Source organism: Vidua macroura, chromosome 5 (genome assembly GCF_024509145.1).
Source record: "Vidua macroura isolate BioBank_ID:100142 chromosome 5, ASM2450914v1, whole genome shotgun sequence".
Lineage (NCBI taxonomy): Eukaryota > Metazoa > Chordata > Aves > Passeriformes > Viduidae > Vidua > Vidua macroura.
In genome coordinates, this window is record NC_071575.1 from 13523421 (window position 1) to 13538289 (window position 14869).

Here is a 14869-nt window from a genome sequence, read left to right on the forward strand (position 1 = left end):
ATGTTTTCTCAACTAGAATTTGGTTGCAGGTGTCTAGAGAGGAACCTAAATGAATAATAGTAAAGCATTTCTTGGCTATAGGAAATAAAAACTCAAAAATACAAACTATTGCACCTCTGTATCACAACTGTGACATGATTAAACAGATATAAAAACTTTTTTTTTTTTTTTAATTAGTGTCCTAACTGTAGAAAAGAGCATTACAAATCAATAAAAGTCATAATCATCAGCTCAAAGATGCACAGATGGGTCCATACCAGATCAAATAACACACTGGCACACAGCTGTCAGCAGAGGTGAACACATTTACCCCAGCAGAAGGGTTAACACATGACTACCAGAGCTGGCACAGCTCACAAATGATGAGCATAAAAGGCAAAGAGCTGCTCTGCCAGCCCAACCTGTGAAAGCCACAGGGACAGCTGAGGAAGAACTGATGGGACGTTATGAAGGAGGTGTACACCAGCTCACAGCAATTCCCCAGGCCAGAGTATGCTCCTGCCAGCAGATAGCTCTGAGCATGGAGGAGCAGGGGTGTTGGTATTCTGTACAGACACCCACCATACTGACTAATCAATAACACCCTAAGGATGTATAAAGGTGCATCTTCAAAGACACCCTTGTGACTTTTCCACCTGTTTCTGAATTTAAGAGCTTGTAGGGCACGTGCTGCTACTCCAGCCTACAAATAATAATAAGAAAAACCGTATTGCAATGTTTCATGATTACTTCAATGCTCTATTATTAGGACGAGATGACTTTCCAAGGCTGAACTTGACACCTTTTTCAAAAAAGGCAGCTCTTTAATTTGCCATCCAAACTCCTCCTAAAGATAGGAGAAAAATCTGGCTATTGGATGATTTGTGTTCTGAATATGCAAAATTATAAAATTCTTCCACATCTACCAAGGGAAACAATTAAAAGAAGGTTAATTTGATTTTTTTTTTGTTTTCTTTTGTAATCTGCTAATGAGCCTTGAATGGATTCATAGAATCATACAGAATAGTCCTAGAGTTGCATTGATATTACCTTGAAGCTGAATGCAGTCTTAGTCACGTTTACCTTATACTTGTTTGCATTGCAACATGTACCACAGAAATAGGATTTTAATTCAACTCAGACCTGCTTAATCTGTGTTGCTTATCCATATGTCTGGCAAGTTGAGAGACTTAAGTGGTAACTAATCTAAACAACATATGTACTACTGATTTACTCATCTAATTTTATATTAATGCAAGTGAAAAATGACCTTAGCACATGTGTCAGATGAAGCAGGATTGACAAGTACTGTGTAAAAACCTAGAGCTAAGTTGTCTTAATTGATCTAATTTGTTGGAGTCTTCTCATTGTTTAATACTTAGACTCCATCCAGGGTAGAAAAAAAGGAACAAAAGCTGAAAAATTCTGGGTTTATATGTATATATATGGAAAGAGAAACAGACAGAGAGAGAGTGAGTTCTCCTATAGGGAGACGTAAAAAGCATTAATTAAATTATGTAAGGGATACAATACAACTCTACAGCTTCATAATTTGGTTATAATATCGAAGAAGGCTTTGCTAACATGAAAAAAGAAACCCTTAGTCAATCATAGATATGTACTGAGCAAGAAAATGCTCTTGATCAGAGGAATAGCACACACTGAGACTTTCCTTCTGTAGCAGGGGCTGCTAAATACTAATCTATTCCCATAGAGAGGAAAACTGAGGATAAAGGGCAAAGCAAATCCTACCTAGATTTTGACCTATGGCTCTAGGAAGAATAGTCACTTTAGACAGGAAAAGCAAATACTACTATTCAGTATATTTTTTTTTCTGTGTTTATGTGCAAAGTCTTTTTTCACCCTGAATAAAATGCTTATTCAGCATTTTGCCCCTGAAATTTTCCCCCTTTCCCCACACCTATTCTTTGTACATACTTCAGGTTAGTGGTTCTCAGTTTTATCTAGCCTAGGCATAAATCTGTTTTCTGAGGGTGGCATGTCTTGTATTCATGGGGAAACATTCTGGTCTTTCAAAATTCAAAGAGAGACTTTCTCTGTACTTAATTGTTTTTTTCATTTCCTTACACCCATTGCATAAAACAGTTAAATCCTATTCCTATTACTTAGTTTTCTTATACCTACTCTATGCTATATCAATCCTATTGTTTTAAGACCAAGGTGTGAACAGAGAGGAGGATTGAAGCACCTGTTCCATCTTTCAGGTTATACATATAATCATTGAATCATTTAGGTTGGAAAAGGTCTTTAAGATCATCGAGTCCAACCCTAACCCCAGCAGCACCATGTTCACTACTAAGCCATGTCCTTAAGTGTCACATCAACACCTTCTTTGGAGACTTCCAGAGGTGATGACCACTTCCCTGGCAGCCTGCTCTAAGGCTTGAGAACTCTTTTGGTGAAGAATATCTCAATATCCAACCTAAAATCTCCCCAGGCCATTTGAGGCCATTTCCTCTTGTCCTGTCACTTGTTACTTGGGAGAAGAGGTGGACTTCCACTGTCTACAATCTCCTTTCAGGTAGTTGTAGACAGAGATAAGGTCTCCTCTCAACTTTCTTTCCTCCAAGCCAAACAAACCCAACTCCCTCAGCTGATCCAGATCTACAGCTGATTTTTGTGATGCGCAGACAGGCACGTCTTCTTTACCACTTTCCATACAGTCCTCCCCTCTCTTATCCAGTCTTTCTTGATAAAAAACTGACTCCAGAATTAATTAAGAGAGGAATGTGGACCTGCTGCTTTAGTAAGGCAGCGGACCTATTTACATATGATGTAATGAATTTCAGTTTACCTGGATGCAGAAACATACACTGGAGTTCTAGCCTTCCACTGCCCAAAATCCATCTCTTCCAAGGTCATTTATCAGTAGAGGCAGAGCCAATCGAGCACTTTCACTGCTTCTTCTGCCTTGTTACAAGAAGCTGGAAATGTGGGTCAGATGGATGTACACTGTCCTGAAAAATGCTGCTCAGGGCAGCTGCTCCTGTTCAGCCTTGCTGAAGCCTGTGCCCAAACCTTAGTGATGTTACTTGTTTTTCTGAAGGCTCAGAGTGATGTTTTAGGGAGCTGGTAGCTACCTGCTGGGAAGTGCCCAAGTCATAACACAATGCAATCTTATTTCAGTGAGAACCTCAGTTGTCCACAGCACTACCTCCCAAATCCTTGTAGTCTGCCAAAGATGTGAGATGCTGTTAAGGCAGAGAATAAATGCAAAGATGTTCGAGGCAAAGCCACAACAGATTAGAGTGAGTTATGGAAGTGTTTTCTAATGTAAATCCTTCATATTTTTAACCCTACATTCTTGAAAATGCCTTCTTCATTTTGTCTCAAGCTTTATGGAAAAAATAGGATCAGATCTGTGAAATTCAGATAGTTTTTGTTGGTTAGCTAGAAATAAAGGATAAGTCAAAATCAGGCATGAAATTGAAAACTGTTCTCTCAGTGATAAGGAACACTGTCAGAGGCCTTGGATGAAATGCTTGACCTAACAGCCTTTCCATCTCTAATGTCATTGATTAAAGTGATCATTAGCAATTTTCTTAATTATGCATAATATTTTTGGTTATGTGGATTTCTTGTTTTGTCCCCATCAAGTTCTTGGAGATCAATTTCATCTTTTCTTAGTTTATTGCTAGATTTTAATATAAAAGATTAAAGATATAATTACCTTCATTTCATGTCTGTAGACCACCAAGCTCCGAATTTGCCTTCAATCCACATGAAAATAACTTTACTATTTTATAGGATCCTCAGCTTCACCTTCCCCAATTATTTAATTCAAAAACAACAGCATAGCATTTGAAAAGAAACATTAATATAAGTAATAAATTATTGGCAAGTGCAGAGGATGAGAGAAATGATCATGTTAGGTTTTTCTAACCACAATAATCTGCAAGGATTTGACATGTACAGCCCATAAATGTCCCTTATACACTTATTGGTCGGGGAAGACAAGGGCTGAACCACTGTGGCTATCAAGATGAGGGAAAAAGTGTGGTGCAGAGATCCCCAAGCCAACAGCAATCTGAGCCCCTTGGCTCACACACAATGGCCACTGATATTCCAGGTTATCACTCTTCCTACAGACTGCAAGCCTCAAGCCAAAGCTGCACTGCCTCAGTGGCAAGAGTTTCTCCAGCCCCTTGTTTCTGCTGTGTGCTCTCTTCCAAAGTTGTAAGGACAGGTTGGACAGAGAATGGGAAGGAAGGACAACTAACTGAGGCCAAGCATTAAGGAGCAGTCTTTCCTAAAGAACAGATAAAATTAACAGCACTCTTTTTAATAAATTAATAAATGAATAAGAGTCATAAATTAACATGTAGTGAGGGAAAGTTTTCTGTATCAAATTGATAAATATCTGTGGGCTTAACAAACTTTTGCACCCTTTGTCCGCCTTGGTATTTGCCTAGAAAAAGTAATGGGATTTTGTCTGACCTCCCTATTCAAATAAAATCAAATTTAGATATGTTTCAGTATTCAACTCTCTATAGTCCTCAAAATCCCCACATGGCATGGATTGTTTTACCCAGAACAGCTGGTCTCTGCTGGGTGGGGATATTCTCTCTAAGCTGGATGCTGACACTGAGCCACATTGCTTTTACAATTAAGCATCAGGTACATGTCATCAGCCTGCTGCCTAACATTCTTTGCTGAGCTTTGGCAATTCCTTTAGGCACAGTTATATTCATTGATGGATACAATGATGCCTTAAATGCATGTTTGTCAAACATCTCCTTGCTCTTATCTCACTGTTTAGAAAACAACACTAGCTGTTTGTCCCAATTTCATCAGCAGATAAACAAGTCATCTTCCCAAGATTTTGTCACATGTTGACAAATAGGTATATTGGTATATGCCTTCAGTGGGGAGGCTGAGATGATGTACAACCAACTTTTTACTTCACTTCACTGGCCAGAACAACTTCTGTTTGTCCAGCTAGTCTTCATCAAAATCTTGCATAACCATTTTCACCCTGTCATTTTACAGATGGTGAAGACATTGGTTTTAGCAAAATGCCTTCTCCTTTCTCCTGGTAGCTACAATATGACATTGTTTTGTACTAGATCATAAAAAATGACTATATTTTATCCTATGATCTTTTCATTTTGATCTGAAATTTAGTTGATGCTTTGAGCAATATTATGAAAATATTAAACACAACAATGAAGGGTGTGATTTCCATTTCATAGTATTGTTCCCCTTTGAATATACTGCTAGTCTACCTGCAGTGGAAAAGGACTTGTCACATTGTTAGCAAGGAAATAAGTGACATGAAATTTAAGAAAAATATTTAAAAGTGTTTCTGGGTAAATACTTTGGGTTTTTTCTGATTTCACCACATGTCAGGTATTTCAAAATAATTTTTTAAGGAAGAATCTCCTAGCCCCTCTCTTCACACAGTAAAATTTGACATCGTACTGTTCCATCAATACATTAAATTTGCAGAAAAAAAGGATAAATCTTCCCAGAAAAATCTGTATTTTGAAAGTCTATTTGCAGAGTGGTATTACCTTATACAGTACTTGTGAAAGTGGGAAAGATTTTGTCTGAGGATTCTTCTCCCTCCTCTTTTTGCAAGTGTAAGACCTGTGCTAAACAAAATACACTAAGAACCTTGAGTTAAAGAAATGTCTGACATTTCTTATGACTGAAGGTCCTAAGTGCTTCAAGACTGGGATCTTAGAAGAAGAACTTTGGGGAATACCTTATTAACTTAATGTATTAATGTTTTCTGGTTGATCTGCAGGTTTTTGTACTTTCTTGGTTTGGGTTGGGTTTTTTATTATATTTTTCCATTTTCTGTTGCTAATGTTGATGACAAATGTAGCTAATAATAAGGAGAAGGGATGATAATATAATTAAAACTAGAAATGCTGCAAGAATGACAGCTATAGCAAGGACTGTTGAAACGTACTTGTCATGCTGAAGTTGTCTATATACCTTTCTTTTAAATTGCTATCAAAAAGTACTAAATAATTCCATTCACTCCATCATGAAGCAAGAATTTGATATGACAAAACAGATGAAAGTGAAAAACTATCTTGCCACTCTTGAGTTAACCTCTCATAGAAATAAATGGGTGCATTGTCATGTTCAGCAAAGAGGAAGGTAATGGACAAATGAAAACCTTTTTTTTTTCATTGTGCTTCTTGCCATCAAAGCCTACATTTCTTGTAAAAGAATAGTAAAAGTAGAGATACCTAAGGGAGAAAATGGTAATCCCCCAGCATATTCAATATGTTTCTACAATAACAGCCTCCCTACAAGCTGCTCTGCACTGGCACCACTCTGCTCACAAATAGCCTGGAAGATGCTGTTTATGCAGAAGTCTAACATGGTGGAGACACAGTTTATGGTTTCCCTTGTCCTGGTCCACACAGTCCTGGAGGAGGTAAATCAATGGACAAGGATATTTTTCTCCCCTCTTCAGAGAAAAAAAGACAGAATAACATTTTTATCACTAGTCTACTTTATGAGACATCCCTGAAATCCATGACCTGTTTTTTTCAATAGTTTATTTGGACCTGAGCCACATCAGTTATCTGTATTTAAACCTTTTTGGGGTTATTTGCCACTGAACCAAACACATTAGTCAACATAGCTGATCAAATCTGATTTCAGATTGTAATGTCTTTCAGAAAGTGTCAGCTATAGAGTCACAGATATGGTGCAAGAGTCCAGATTAGCATTGCTCACCTCCATAAATGTGCCAGTCAAGATGTGTGTTTTAGTCTCATCACAATCATTTAGCCACTGAGTGGCCTTGACAACCAATTATCTGCCTTTTTTATGGGGTCCGTCCTTGAAGGAAATTGCAAACAACCAAACTTCAAAGTAAAAAGCTCAGCTGTATAAAACAAGAAAAAAATAAACCAGTTATTAAATGCTACTGTGTTCTACTGAGGTGTTGCTAAGTCCCCTCAACCTGTTCTGAAATGCACTAATCACATTTATCTCTACAATCTACCAGGTATTTGCTTACTGATATTACATTTTTATTACCATTTATAACTGTAACCTGTGGAAATCTTGTTACTAAGAACAAACCTAATTCCTCATTAATAGTAGCCAAAAAAAAGGCAGATTACTTTTCAAGGTTTTAGTTATGCTATTTTGGGATTTACTGGTACATTAAATGCATATCTGCATTTAACAATCCAGTTTCTATATACATACAACTGTGCAGTAGAAGAGGGAAGCTATGACATTGCATCAGCTTGTTTGCTAAGAAGCAAAAAATATCCAGGGACTTCAAATGGGAAAGAAACCTGTGACAGTCATGAAAGACAGCTAGAGCAATAGCTCCCTGCCTCCCTCATTTCAGCAGCACTGGAACAGCTGAGATTGAACTGCCTTTGGGTGAGCCTGTGCTTTAAGACTATCAGGGAAAAAACCCTCAGAAACTAAGTGCACTCAGCACTAAAAGAAATTTAGAGACTACTTGGCTATTTCAGAGTGGCACGTGCCACTCTCTGCTCAATTTAATGGAGCCCCCCTGCAAAAAGGCAGCCTGGGAGATCTGCCAAGTGAGGCTTGAAGAAGACAAAACTATTATTATGAAAGAAACCAAGAAAAGCACTGTCATAAAAGGGATTCAGATTATACTTATACCTAGTTTTCTACTCACATCTTACAAGTAGATTCTACAAATTATTTTATATAAAAACAATCAAAGTTAGGAGGATATTTTCTCAGCTTTTCAGACTAATGGTTTTATACATTAGAAATGCATAATGTCAGATAATTCAGCACTTCTATTTCCTTCCTCAGCTGTTTTTCTCTTGATGCTCTCTTCTTCAGGCACATGTAGCCTAACGTGGGCTTTGTCTGCAAGGATACATCACGTGTGAACTGGTCAAATCTGTTATGGAAGAGACAATTCTCCACAAAAGAGCAGGAGCACCAAGACAAGGAAACCCCTCAAAATTTGACATTTTCTTTCCATGAACCCATAAAATAATAATTAAAATGGATGATGAATCAAAATTTAAATTAGTAAAAATGCCATATATGGAACCTCATAGATAGTGGGTATTGGAGAAATGTAGATGTTTACAACAAGATAAGTGTTTAAAAGTGTTTCCAAATCAAGGGGATGCCTGGGAGTGGGCTTAAAGTAAGTGAAATTGCTGTTTTTTCAAAAACAGGGAAAAAACCAAGATTAGGCAGCTACCAAACCTAAACTGTATTAGAAGAAATGCCGTTTACATCTAGTTAATAAACACTTCAGAGTTCACTGAAGGAACTGGTTGCAGCTTGTTGCTCTTCATCAATTGTTTTCCATTTACATATGGGGTTGATTGAAGAAATTCCTAATTTCCTGTAATTTTGGAAAAAGCTTGTTTTTCAAAGGGTCGTCATCTTGATGGGAGGATATAATGCATTATTTATTTTCCTTCTTACCCCATCACTGTGATATCAGGTCACGTACATAAGCATTTGAGAAGATAATCTCTAGGCTTCCCTGTATCCAAGTCTTCCAACCACTGGGCTGTTTGCTGTACTCTTTCCCAAAACCAGGATAATTGCTATCCCTTTTACATCCATATCATCTCAAAAATGCCTCCATACTTTTGTCACACTATTCTCCATGTTTTCATAACCCTTCTCGTATTTCAGTAGCAATTTCACACTTCCTGACCTGCCTTCCAAAGCAGCCAAGATGCTGCCTTGACCCTGCCTGGTTTCTTTTTCCAGTCTACCCAGGTGATTCACATAAGTCCAGAGTCTTCTCCTTGGAAATCAGTACAATGGCTTAATTCCTGTGGCATCACCTACAAAATTATTGCTTTAAAGCCACCACAGAATTTATGTTACCTATTGACATTCCCATGCTGAGACCCCCAGCTTGCTCTTTCCTTTCATACACCCTTTGGACCATTCTTCCACAAATCCTGTGCTGGTAAAGGTGTGCTTGAAATGAGACCCCAGTTCTGTGACCAAGTCTGCTTCTTCTGTACAGGTCTCGTCATAGAACCCATTCCTTTCAACTGTGTCACTGTTCCTTCACCTCAATTTCTGCACTGTTTCATATTTATCTCATTAGATATTCAATAGATAAATTAATTTTAAAAAAGAAAGAATGCAAAATAAATATTAGATTACTTTGTAGAAGAATCAGACTAATACATTAGTAAGATTTCTCAAAAATTCCTGTAGAAGTTCTACCAGTCCTTGGTCCACAGAGGTGATAATCTCTTCAGCACAAGAGCTTGTTCTTTTATTACATTATACTATACTAGCATAATATATATAATATATATATTATTCTATAGTGTATATATATTTATCTGTTTATATGTATGTGTTATATATACAGTATATTATATATTATTTATATATATTATTATATATAGTTATTATTCTATACCAAAAGAGCCTTAGTGTCACTATAAATGTAACAGCATTATATATTATATATATATTAACAGATATTATAGATATCAGAGGAAGCAAAAGATGAAGCCCAAGTAATGGCCTGAGATTCAGGGGCTTTCAAATTAATTCAGGTTCTACCTGGATGTAAAACCATGGATGTGCCCAGATAAGTGATTTATGTTTCTGTGGCTCTCTGTGGTAGAACAATACTGAGTTTCCCTAGCATTACTGTTCTGCCATCTCTACCATTAGCACTGTAAACTACTCAGGGCAGAGTGCCCCTCACTACACATATGATGCCTGCAGCAAAGAAACTCCAAATTCTTCTGGGCTCCTGGGCTTAAACATATTATAAACGTTTCATTAAGAGTTTACTAGTAAAACAGCACTTACTGGTAATGCTGAAAAATGCTTTTCTTTAGTTTTTTTTTTTTTCTTTCTCACATACATAGGCACACACACCCCATTCACACAGGCTTTCTTTGGCTGCTATCACCACCACACACTGACCTTTAAAATATGGAAATAAAAGTGCTCAGAAATAAAGCTGGCAGCAACAGCAGCCTGACTGTCGTCATTTAAAATCTGAAACAAGTGGGGCCATAGTTTGCAAGCTGTCTTCATAATTACTTGAAGCAGTTGTCACTCTGGCTCTAGTTTGTTCATTACACCCCAAACAAACAGCTGATATTTGTTAAAGCACATAAGCCACTCTGTTGAGGCAGGGTTCTTTATTGTGAGGAACCCTGCAGCTGCAAGTCACATGCAGTTCATAGTATTTCCTGATTTCCTTTGCTTTATTTGCTTCCCTGCCTTCCCTTTACAGCAATGTCTTTTTTACCAGAGAGAGAGAGTTAAAAACGAGACACAATAAGGTAAATATTAACTGACATAAAGCTTGATAGGCTTAAGGTTTATGACCCAAATCTGATTCCCATTAAACAAATACTTTTGCTGTCGTAAAGAATGCTTAGCAATAAGAAAGTCATGGATGGAATTTGAGACTTCTGTACTCCAATGAAAAAACTGCCACTTAGAGTTCAGCACCCTTCCTCTGCAGTTGCCTGAAAGGGAAGCATCCCTGAAAGGGATGGCATCAATCTGAGCAGAATTGGGTGATTTTGGTGTATTTCCTTTCATTGCTGCTTTGCATCCTGAAAATGGAGGCTGTGGCTATTGTTCTGCAATAGTTTATGCTCAACTGACTGATGGTTGTGATCTCTGATGAGCTACTGGGTGAAAGAGTCCCTTTCAGTCTGCAGTTGGCAGGTCACCATGACTGCTAGTGGAGATGAAGGAATGGAGAAGGTGTGCAGAAAGGTTTCCTCTGTGCTGTATGAAGGAAAAAATCCTGTTTGATAAGACTGTTTTTGAGCTTGCTCTGGCAACATGAGCTTAAAAGAATAAAAACAATAAATGTGCTCCAGTAGGCCAAAGAAGCTGACAGTCTTGTACAAGACTAAACTTAAAATAAGCTCTAGATGTGTGAACAGAGATCTCAGCCTGGTCATCTTCACAGCAACAGTCACTGAAAGAAATAATAAAATTTGTTTTAAAGTACAGAAGAAAAAACCAAAACTATTAAAGATTTTAAATGCCACATATTTCATTTTGATAGCATCTCTAAATCCCTTTCAGATTACATGAAAGATGTTATTGGTTGTCCTTGTTGGAGTGGCAGAATAACTGAGATGTGGTTACTGCAACACTTTAAAATGTGCATAAGACAGTCAGGGTAAGAAAAGACCTGTAAAGGAAGAAAATGTGATTCATTTCTTTCCTGTTGAGTTGTAGGTCCAAGCTCATTGGTGTGGAAACACAAGTCTAATGTGACATCTGTGCATCCAGCAAATATGTAGCAATGCTGAGTTATTTGAGATAATGCTTTATCTAGACAGACAAAAGATGCATTCCTAGACTGCTAATCAATCTCTCCATTAACCATGAGACAAGGAGAAAGAAAGGAGGAAAGTGAGAGGCAGTGCAGGTGGTCTTGTAGGTAGGGATAGTAAACTCATGTATTATCTAAGAACTTCGAAAAGGCCATGGAAGGAGGTAAAGATTCATGTGTTCTCACAGGAAAGGGGTGAAAAAGTAAAGCTCAATGGAGTGAAACTGGGTAGGAGGTAGAGCACATTACATGAAGTTTTCCATTCAGTCACTTCCAGTCTTCTGCTAAAAATCCTGTAAATATGCAGTATGTGGAACAAGTTAGCTTTTCATTATTCACAATTTAGGCCTTTAATTTCTCATTATCTTTCCTACATAGTGGCATATATAAGTTGCTCTCGACAGAGCTTACTTTGTCTGTCTGCTCTTGTTTGAGTCTGACTTTTATACTTTGCATATAAGGAGTCAAGTTAGTGCTTGTTATTTTGACAAGCACTGGAAAAACCAAGGATCTGGAAAAAAAAAAGGGAATGAAAAATCCATAATCACAGCCTAGAGTATTTGCCACAAATACAATAAAGAATTTACTACGTGGAGATATGTCTGCAATACATCCTTAAGAAGGGGCTAGGAGAGCTCCCCAGGTCACAGCTCTCAACTCTGATACGCATTCTGGCCACTCCCTTACTCTACACTGAGATAAATCTGAAGGTGTGAAATCCCGTCTTTCCATGCTTGCACTTTCAGGCAAAAAAAAGGGGGAATGATGAGGCAAGAAAGGGAATTTCAAAGTGTACAACCAATTCCAGTCTACAGTGTTAGGCACAGGAGTGCAGGGAGCATCTGTGCCGTCCTGCTCTGCAGGCTGTACATGATCACTGTGACCTTGTCTCTGCACCAAGCCAGTGCTGCAGTGGGTTATCTGCCAGTACAGTCAGAGAAAAATTCCTTTTGTCCTGATGGCAGTTTTCTGTAATTCTGCCCAACCAAAAGAGTTTTTCTATTTCTACATAAGTTAAATTATGCTCAACGCTAACCACACTGCAAGGATGCAGAAATAGCAAGAACATCATGGGTTAAACTTGCAAAGTTATTTTATTTGTTTAATGATTGCGTCCCAAGTATTAGTGAATTGTTTGTGGGAAGGGTGAGGTAGAAACATGATGCTCCATTAGATAACCCAAGCTGAGTAATTTATTACAAGGCATGAGCTTCCACTTGCATCCATCCTGTGCTTTCTGGTTTTCTTACGTGCATAAATAAAGCAAGTTTCATTGGAATTTTGGCAAGTCTGCCAAATCTTTCCAGCAGAAGATTTTCAAATTATTTTCTTTAGCAGCTCTGCCAGTAACAGAGCAGCCACTGAAAAGATAGCAGAATGTTTGTAAGGAAAGGGTGACAGCAGAGTAGCAATCTCCTAATATCCTTCTCCAGACATGCCCTTCAATGACCAGAAAACGTTTTATGCTGGGAAATTTTAAAAGCAGGGGATACAGTTAATGAAGATCAAGGGGGACATGGCAGTGTAAAGGGCTGCCAAAAGAGAGACTGGGCATAGAACTGATGACCAAGCTGAGTCTTCTATAGAAAGTTTAAGATTTATTGATTGAAAGACTGACGCAGTACTATAATGATATAGAAATACATGCTAAAATATAGTGTCAAGCATTATAAAAGGCTCTGTATCTCAACTAGGAAGCAATGTTTCTAGAAAAAACGATCACATTTATTTCCTTTCAGTAGGTGTTTCTTTTGTCTCACTAATTAAACTGTCTGCTCATACTGAGACAAACACCATAAAGCTGTTGCTACCTCTAGGTGGACTGAGGGCAGTCAAAAGCCAAAGTAAAAAGCATCTTAATAAAACAATACTGCAACCAGTGTGTATTGAACTCTTAGTATCCATTTTATAGTTGTATGAAATACGTTTTAAGAGGCGAAATTTGAAAAGCAAGTATCTAACGGGGAATTTTTTTGTCTCCCCCATTTTCTCATTTTCCCTCTGTTTCTTGAATATATTGTATTATTTAAATATCTTACAAGACAGACAGTGTTGCCCCTCAATTTAAATCCTGGCAAAAGAGCATTAGAAAAAGTGACAAGACTATCATTCAAACGAAAGGGTCACACTAGTGGCTTGTTACTTCATTTTCATGACAAAGATTGCATATGACATTTAATACCCAACATCTTTCAAGAAATATAGTGAAGTGCTCCACCATTTTGACCTTTTCTTGGGTCTTTATTTCTGATTGGCTCATACATTCCCCTCTTTCCCAGGCATTATGGCCCTATCAATCAAGGAAATAGAGATCACAGTCCACTCTGAAACAATGCATATTTAAAGGAGGAACCATTAGGCCCCACATCTTCTGCAGCTTGAAGTTGTTATAAATAGGTCACTGGAAAATGTTTCCTTTTAATTATTCTTCTCCAGCCTATTGCAACAAATGGTACAATTATATAAATAATAAAGTCTTCAGGATTGGCAGAGATACTGTGTCCACAGCACCTAACAGCATCCCTAGGCAACGGGTTTGCATGAGGAATGGATTTGGCATGACTAAACCAAGAATGCTCACTGAGGGGCAGCAGCTTTTGTTCATTTCCAGATCAACCTTTTGTGCTACAGCAGATTTCTTTCTCTTTTGTTCTCACTCCCTTTTCTGCCCTCTCAGTGTGCATTTTTGGGGGAGGGCAGGCAAAATTCAAATAACACTTTGAAAATATCCACCTGTAAAAAGTATTAATTAGTAACACCTAGTTCTTTAGTGGCAGTTTTCAACTGGAGATCTCAAAGCACTTCCCAGAAGTGGAAAGGGGTATTTTTAGGAGTTCCCTGTGTTTGATCCAGAGTCCACTGTGGAGCCAGGAATGGAATACAATGTTCCCCATTTCCCATGCTGAGAGCTGCTCCCTAGGAACCAAAATCATGACTGAAATTGCACTGATAAAACCCATGCATTTGGGTTTCTAGGAAGGTAACAGGAAACAATGAGGAACACCAGTGAGGACCACCTGCTTCTCCTTTATTCTCCATTGCTGTATTTCCTCACAAAAGAAACAATGAGTTGTAAACTGCAATTCACAGCAACGACAAATAGATCAAGGGGTTTATGGTCACTAGTGACTGGCATGTGCCCTGAATTGTGCTCTGTGGTGACCAAATTCTTAGCCACAACACTGAAGATATAGTGAAGTACCATTGAGGTTACCAGCAGACAGTGCTCTGTTCAAGCAGCTCACCAAACAAATTGGACTACATTCATACAGAGGAGGAAAGGAACATGAAGATAGGAAATGGACAAATAAGAATTTCAGGGAAGGGATTTTCAAAAATTCACAGACAGCTATAAAGAGTGCCTGACTGAAAAACATCAATCTGAAATGGGGGGAAAAAAAAAAAAACAACAGGTTTTTCATCATTGCCTATGCAGAGTCAGCAGCATGTACACTCCACGGCTACAACCTTGCAGTGAGGGCTGTATTTGGTCTTAAGTGTGGTCCAGCACATGTTGGACTCATCACCTCATGAGGTTTAAGGCAGCACAGTAAGCTGTATGAGCAGACTGTGATGCTGCATGAGAACCAGCCACAG